Source organism: Rhea pennata, chromosome 27 (genome assembly GCF_028389875.1).
Source record: "Rhea pennata isolate bPtePen1 chromosome 27, bPtePen1.pri, whole genome shotgun sequence".
In the NCBI taxonomy this organism is placed as follows: domain Eukaryota; kingdom Metazoa; phylum Chordata; class Aves; order Rheiformes; family Rheidae; genus Rhea; species Rhea pennata.
In genome coordinates this window covers 6523079-6530006 of record NC_084689.1, presented here as the reverse complement: position 1 = coordinate 6530006, position 6928 = coordinate 6523079, and positions in this window count along the sequence as shown.

Here is a 6928-nt window from a genome sequence, read left to right as displayed (position 1 = left end):
GGCCAGCTCCAAGTCTCAGCAGATGGAAGGGCAAGCGAGGCACCTGCTCTCGGTTTGTTCCGGGCATGGGAAGCAGCATGCTGCGTGCCCAGAAGACATCCCGCACTGTCCTGCCTGCCTCGCGGCTGCTTCTGAGCACGGAGGCACACCTACAAGCAAGCTGAGATGGGCTTTGCCTAAGAGTGAGGGAAGTGGCGAGCGGAGCAAGGGATGTGCTGCACAGCTTCCCTCGCAGGCAGATTCCCTCCGGGGGCGCTTACTTCTCTTGCCTTAGCGCCCTGCTTTGTTTGGAGGCTGTTTGCGGACAGCAGCACACACAGCGGGAAGGTGCGCGCTGGCCAGCTCCAAGTCTCGGCAGATAGAAGGGCAAGCGAGGCACCTGCTCTCGGTTTGTTCCGCGCATGGGAAGCAGCATGCTGCGTGCCCGGAAGACATCCCGTACTGTCCTGCCTGCCTCGCGGCTGCTTCTGAGCACGGAGGCACACCTACAAGCAAGCTGAGATGGGCTTTGCCTAAGAGTGAGGGAAGTGGCGAGCGGAACAAGGGATGTGCTGCACAGCTTCCCTCGCAGGCAGATTCCCTCCGGGGGCGCTTACTTCTCTTGCCTTAGCGCCCTGCTTTGTTTGGAGGCTGTTTGCGGACAGCAGCACACACAGCGGGAAGGTGCGCGCTGGCCAGCTCCAAGTCTCGGCAGATAGAAGGGCAAGCGAGGCACCTGCTCTCGGTTTGTTCCGGGCATGGGAAGCAGCATGCTGCGTGCCCAGAAGACATCCCGCACTGTCCTGCCTGCCTCGCGGCTGCTTCTGAGCACGGAGGCACACCTACAAGCAAGCTGAGATGGGCTTTGCCTAAGAGTGAGGGAAGTGGCGAGCGGAACAAGGGATGTGCTGCACAGCTTCCCTCGCAGGCAGATTCCCTCCGGGGGCGCTTACTTCTCTTGCCTTAGCGCCCTGCTTTGTTTGGAGGCTGTTTGCGGACAGCAGCACACACAGCGGGAAGGTGCGCGCTGGCCAGCTCCAAGTCTCGGCAGATAGAAGGGCAAGCGAGGCACCTGCTCTCGGTTTGTTCCGGGCATGGGAAGCAGCATGCTGCGTGCCCAGAAGACATCCCGCACTGTCCTGCCTGCCTCGCGGCTGCTTCTGAGCACGGAGGCACACCTACAAGCAAGCTGAGATGGGCTTTGCCTAAGAGTCAGGGAAGTGGCGAGCGGAACAAAGGATGTGCTGCACAGCTTCCCTCGCAGGCAGATTCCCTCCGGGGGCGCTTACTTCTCTTGCCTTAGCGCCCTGCTTTGTTTGGAGGCTGTTTGCGGACAGCAGCACACACAGCGGGAAGCTGCGCGCTGGCCAGCTCCAAGTCTCGGCAGATAGAAGGGCAAGCGAGGCACCTGCTCTCGGTTTGTTCCGGGCATGGGAAGCAGCATGCTGCGTGCCCAGAAGACATCCCGCACTGTCCTGCCTGCCTCGCGGCTGCTTCTGAGCACGGAGGCACACCTACAAGCAAGCTGAGATGGGCTTTGCCTAAGAGTGAGGGAAGTGGCGAGCGGAACAAGGGATGTGCTGCACAGCTTCCCTCGCAGGCAGATTCCCTCCGGGGGCGCTTACTTCTCTTGCCTTAGCACCCTGCTTTGTTTGGAGGCTGTTTGCGGACAGCAGCACACACAGCGGGAAGCTGCGCGCTGGCCAGCTCCAAGTCTCGGCAGATAGAAGGGCAAGCGAGGCACCTGCTCTCGGTTTGTTCCGGGCATGGGAAGCAGCATGCTGCGTGCCCAGAAGACATCCCGTACTGTCCTGCCTGCCTCGCGGCTGCTTCTGAGCACGGAGGCACACCTACAAGCAAGCTGAGATGGGCTTTGCCTAAGAGTGAGGGAAGTGGCGAGCGGAACAAGGGATGTGCTGCACAGCTTCCCTCGCAGGCAGATTCCCTCCTTCGGCGGATACTTCTCTTGCCTTAGCGCCCTGCTTTGTTTGGAGGCTGTTTGCGGACAGCAGCACACACAGCGGGAAGGTGCGCGCTGGCCAGCTCCAAGTCTCGGCAGATAGAAGGGCAAGCGAGGCACCTGCTCTCGGTTTGTTCCGGGCATGGGAAGCAGCATGCTGCGTGCCCAGAAGACATCCCGCACTGTCCTGCCTGCCTCGCGGCTGCTTCTGAGCACGGAGGCACACCTACAAGCAAGCTGAGATGGGCTTTGCCTAAGAGTGAGGGAAGAGGCGAGCGGAACAAGGGATGTGCTGCACAGCTTCCCTCGCAGGCAGATTCCCTCCGGGGGCGCTTACTTCTCTTGCCTTAGCGCCCTGCTTTGTTTGGAGGCTGTTTGCGGACAGCAGCACACACAGCGGGAAGGTGCGCGCTGGCCAGCTCCAAGTCTCGGCAGATAGAAGGGCAAGCGAGGCACCTGCTCTCGGTTTGTTCCGGGCATGGGAAGCAGCATGCTGCGTGCCCAGAAGACATCCCGCACTGTCCTGCCTGCCTCGCGGCTGCTTCTGAGCACGGAGGCACACCTACAAGCAAGCTGAGATGGGCTTTGCCTAAGAGTGAGGGAAGAGGCGAGCGGAACAAGGGATGTGCTGCACATCTTCCCTCGCAGGCAGATTCCCTCCTTCGGCGGATACTTCTCTTGCCTTAGCGCCCTGCTTTGTTTGGAGGCTGTTTGCGGACAGCAGCACACACAGCGGGAAGCTGCGCGCTGGCCAGCTCCAAGTCTCGGCAGATAGAAGGGCAAGCGAGGCACCTGCTCTCGGTTTGTTCCGGGCATGGGAAGCAGCATGCTGCGTGCCCAGAAGACATCCCGCACTGTCCTGCCTGCCTCGCGGCTGCTTCTGAGCACGGAGGCACACCTACAAGCAAGCTGAGATGGGCTTTGCCTAAGAGTGAGGGAAGTGGCGAGCGGAACAAGGGATGTGCTGCACAGCTTCCCTCGCAGGCACATTCCCTCCGGGGGCGCTTACTTCTCTTGCCTTAGCGCCCTGCTTTGTTTGGAGGCTGTTTGCGGACAGCAGCACACACAGCGGGAAGCTGCGCGCTGGCCAGCTCCAAGTCTCGGCAGATAGAAGGGCAAGCGAGGCACCTGCTCTCGGTTTGTTCCGGGCATGGGAAGCAGCATGCTGCGTGCCCAGAAGACATCCCGCACTGTCCTGCCTGCCTCGCGGCTGCTTCTGAGCACGGAGGCACACCTACAAGCAAGCTGAGATGCGCTTTGCCTAAGAGTGAGGGAAGAGGCGAGCGGAACAAGGGATGTGCTGCACAGCTTCCCTCGCAGGCAGATTCCCTCCGGGGGCGCTTACTTCTCTTGCCTTAGCGCCCTGCTTTGTTTGGAGGCTGTTTGCGGACAGCAGCACACACAGCGGGAAGGTGCGCGCTGGCCAGCTCCAAGTCTCGGCAGATAGAAGGGCAAGCGAGGCACCTGCTCTCGGTTTGTTCCGCGCATGGGAAGCAGCATGCTGCGTGCCCGGAAGACATCCCGCACTGTCCTGCCTGCCTCGCGGCTGCTTCTGAGCACGGAGGCACACCTACAAGCAAGCTGAGATGGGCTTTGCCTAAGAGTGAGGGAAGTGGCGAGCGGAACAAGGGATGTGCTGCACAGCTTCCCTCGCAGGCAGATTCCCTCCTTCGGCGGATACTTCTCTTGCCTTAGCGCCCTGCTTTGTTTGGAGGCTGTTTGCGGACAGCAGCACACACAGCGGGAAGGTGCGCGCTGGCCAGCTCCAAGTCTCGGCAGATAGAAGGGCAAGCGAGGCACCTGCTCTCGGTTTGTTCCGGGCATGGGAAGCAGCATGCTGCGTGCCCAGAAGACATCCCGCACTGTCCTGCCTGCCTCGCGGCTGCTTCTGAGCACGGAGGCACACCTACAAGCAAGCTGAGATGGGCTTTGCCTAAGAGTGAGGGAAGTGGCGAGCGGAACAAGGGATGTGCTGCACAGCTTCCCTCGCAGGCAGATTCCCTCCGGGGGCGCTTACTTCTCTTGCCTTAGCGCCCTGCTTTGTTTGGAGGCTGTTTGCGGACAGCAGCACACACAGCGGGAAGCTGCGCGCTGGCCAGCTCCAAGTCTCGGCAGATAGAAGGGCAAGCGAGGCACCTGCTCTCGGTTTGTTCCGGGCATGGGAAGCAGCATGCTGCGTGCCCAGAAGACATCCCAAACTGTCCTGCCTGCCTCGCGGCTGCTTCTGAGCACGGAGGCACACCTACAAGCAAGCTGAGATGGGCTTTGCCTAAGAGTCAGGGAAGTGGCGAGCGGAACAAGGGATGTGCTGCACAGCTTCCCTCGCAGGCAGATTCCCTCCTTCGGCGGATACTTCTCTTGCCTTAGCGCCCTGCTTTGTTTGGAGGCTGTTTGCGGACAGCAGCACACACAGCGGGAAGGTGCGCGCTGGCCAGCTCCAAGTCTCGGCAGATAGAAGGGCAAGCGAGGCACCTGCTCTCGGTTTGTTCCGGGCATGGGAAGCAGCATGCTGCGTGCCCAGAAGACATCCCGCACTGTCCTGCCTGCCTCGCGGCTGCTTCTGAGCACGGAGGCACACCTACAAGCAAGCTGAGATGGGCTTTGCCTAAGAGTGAGGGAAGTGGCGAGCGGAACAAGGGATGTGCTGCACAGCTTCCCTCGCAGGCAGATTCCCTCCTTCGGCGGATACTTCTCTTGCCTTAGCGCCCTGCTTTGTTTGGAGGCTGTTTGCGGACAGCAGCACACACAGCGGGAAGGTGCGCGCTGGCCAGCTCCAAGTCTCGGCAGATAGAAGGGCAAGCGAGGCACCTGCTCTCGGTTTGTTCCGCGCATGGGAAGCAGCATGCTGCGTGCCCAGAAGACATCCCGTACTGTCCTGCCTGCCTCGCGGCTGCTTCTGAGCACGGAGGCACACCTACAAGCAAGCTGAGATGGGCTTTGCCTAAGAGTGAGGGAAGTGGCGAGCGGAACAAGGGATGTGCTGCACAGCTTCCCTCGCAGGCAGATTCCCTCCGGGGGCGCTTACTTCTCTTGCCTTAGCGCCCTGCTTTGTTTGGAGGCTGTTTGCGGACAGCAGCACACACAGCGGGAAGGTGCGCGCTGGCCAGCTCCAAGTCTCGGCAGATAGAAGGGCAAGCGAGGCACCTGCTCTCGGTTTGTTCTGGGCATGGGAAGCAGCATGCTGCGTGCCCAGAAGACATCCCGCACTGTCCTGCCTGCCTCGCGGCTGCTTCTGAGCACGGAGGCACACCTACAAACAAGCTGAGATGGGCTTTGCCTAAGAGTGAGGGAAGTGGCGAGCGGAACAAAGGATGTGCTGCACAGCTTCCCTCGCAGGCAGATTCCCTCCGGGGGCGCTTACTTCTCTTGCCTTAGCGCCCTGCTTTGTTTGGAGGCTGTTTGCGGACAGCAGCACACACAGCGGGAAGGTGCGCGCTGGCCAGCTCCAAGTCTCGGCAGATAGAAGGGCAAGCGAGGCACCTGCTCTCGGTTTGTTCCGCGCATGGGAAGCAGCATGCTGCGTGCCCGGAAGACATCCCGCACTGTCCTGCCTGCCTCGCGGCTGCTTCTGAGCACGGAGGCACACCTACAAGCAAGCTGAGATGGGCTTTGCCTAAGAGTGAGGGAAGTGGCGAGCGGAACAAGGGATGTGCTGCACAGCTTCCCTCGCAGGCAGATTCCCTCCTTCGGCGGATACTTCTCTTGCCTTAGCGCCCTGCTTTGTTTGGAGGCTGTTTGCGGACAGCAGCACACACAGCGGGAAGGTGCGCGCTGGCCAGCTCCAAGTCTCGGCAGATAGAAGGGCAAGCGAGGCACCTGCTCTCGGTTTGTTCCGCGCATGGGAAGCAGCATGCTGCGTGCCCAGAAGACATCCCGCACTGTCCTGCCTGCCTCGCGGCTGCTTCTGAGCACGGAGGCACACCTACAAGCAAGCTGAGATGGGCTTTGCCTAAGAGTGAGGGAAGTGGCGAGCGGAACAAGGGATGTGCTGCACAGCTTCCCTCGCAGGCAGATTCCCTCCGGGGGCGCTTACTTCTCTTGCCTTAGCGCCCTGCTTTGTTTGGAGGCTGTTTGCGGACAGCAGCACACACAGCGGGAAGCTGCGCGCTGGCCAGCTCCAAGTCTCGGCAGATAGAAGGGCAAGCGAGGCACCTGCTCTCGGTTTGTTCCGGGCATGGGAAGCAGCATGCTGCGTGCCCAGAAGACATCCCAAACTGTCCTGCCTGCCTCGCGGCTGCTTCTGAGCACGGAGGCACACCTACAAGCAAGCTGAGATGGGCTTTGCCTAAGAGTCAGGGAAGTGGCGAGCGGAACAAGGGATGTGCTGCACAGCTTCCCTCGCAGGCAGATTCCCTCCTTCGGCGGATACTTCTCTTGCCTTAGCGCCCTGCTTTGTTTGGAGGCTGTTTGCGGACAGCAGCACACACAGCGGGAAGGTGCGCGCTGGCCAGCTCCAAGTCTCGGCAGATAGAAGGGCAAGCGAGGCACCTGCTCTCGGTTTGTTCCGGGCATGGGAAGCAGCATGCTGCGTGCCCAGAAGACATCCCGCACTGTCCTGCCTGCCTCGCGGCTGCTTCTGAGCACGGAGGCACACCTACAAGCAAGCTGAGATGGGCTTTGCCTAAGAGTGAGGGAAGTGGCGAGCGGAACAAGGGATGTGCTGCACAGCTTCCCTCGCAGGCAGATTCCCTCCTTCGGCGGATACTTCTCTTGCCTTAGCGCCCTGCTTTGTTTGGAGGCTGTTTGCGGACAGCAGCACACACAGCGGGAAGGTGCGCGCTGGCCAGCTCCAAGTCTCGGCAGATAGAAGGGCAAGCGAGGCACCTGCTCTCGGTTTGTTCCGCGCATGGGAAGCAGCATGCTGCGTGCCCAGAAGACATCCCGTACTGTCCTGCCTGCCTCGCGGCTGCTTCTGAGCACGGAGGCACACCTACAAGCAAGCTGAGATGGGCTTTGCCTAAGAGTGAGGGAAGTGGCGAGCGGAACAAG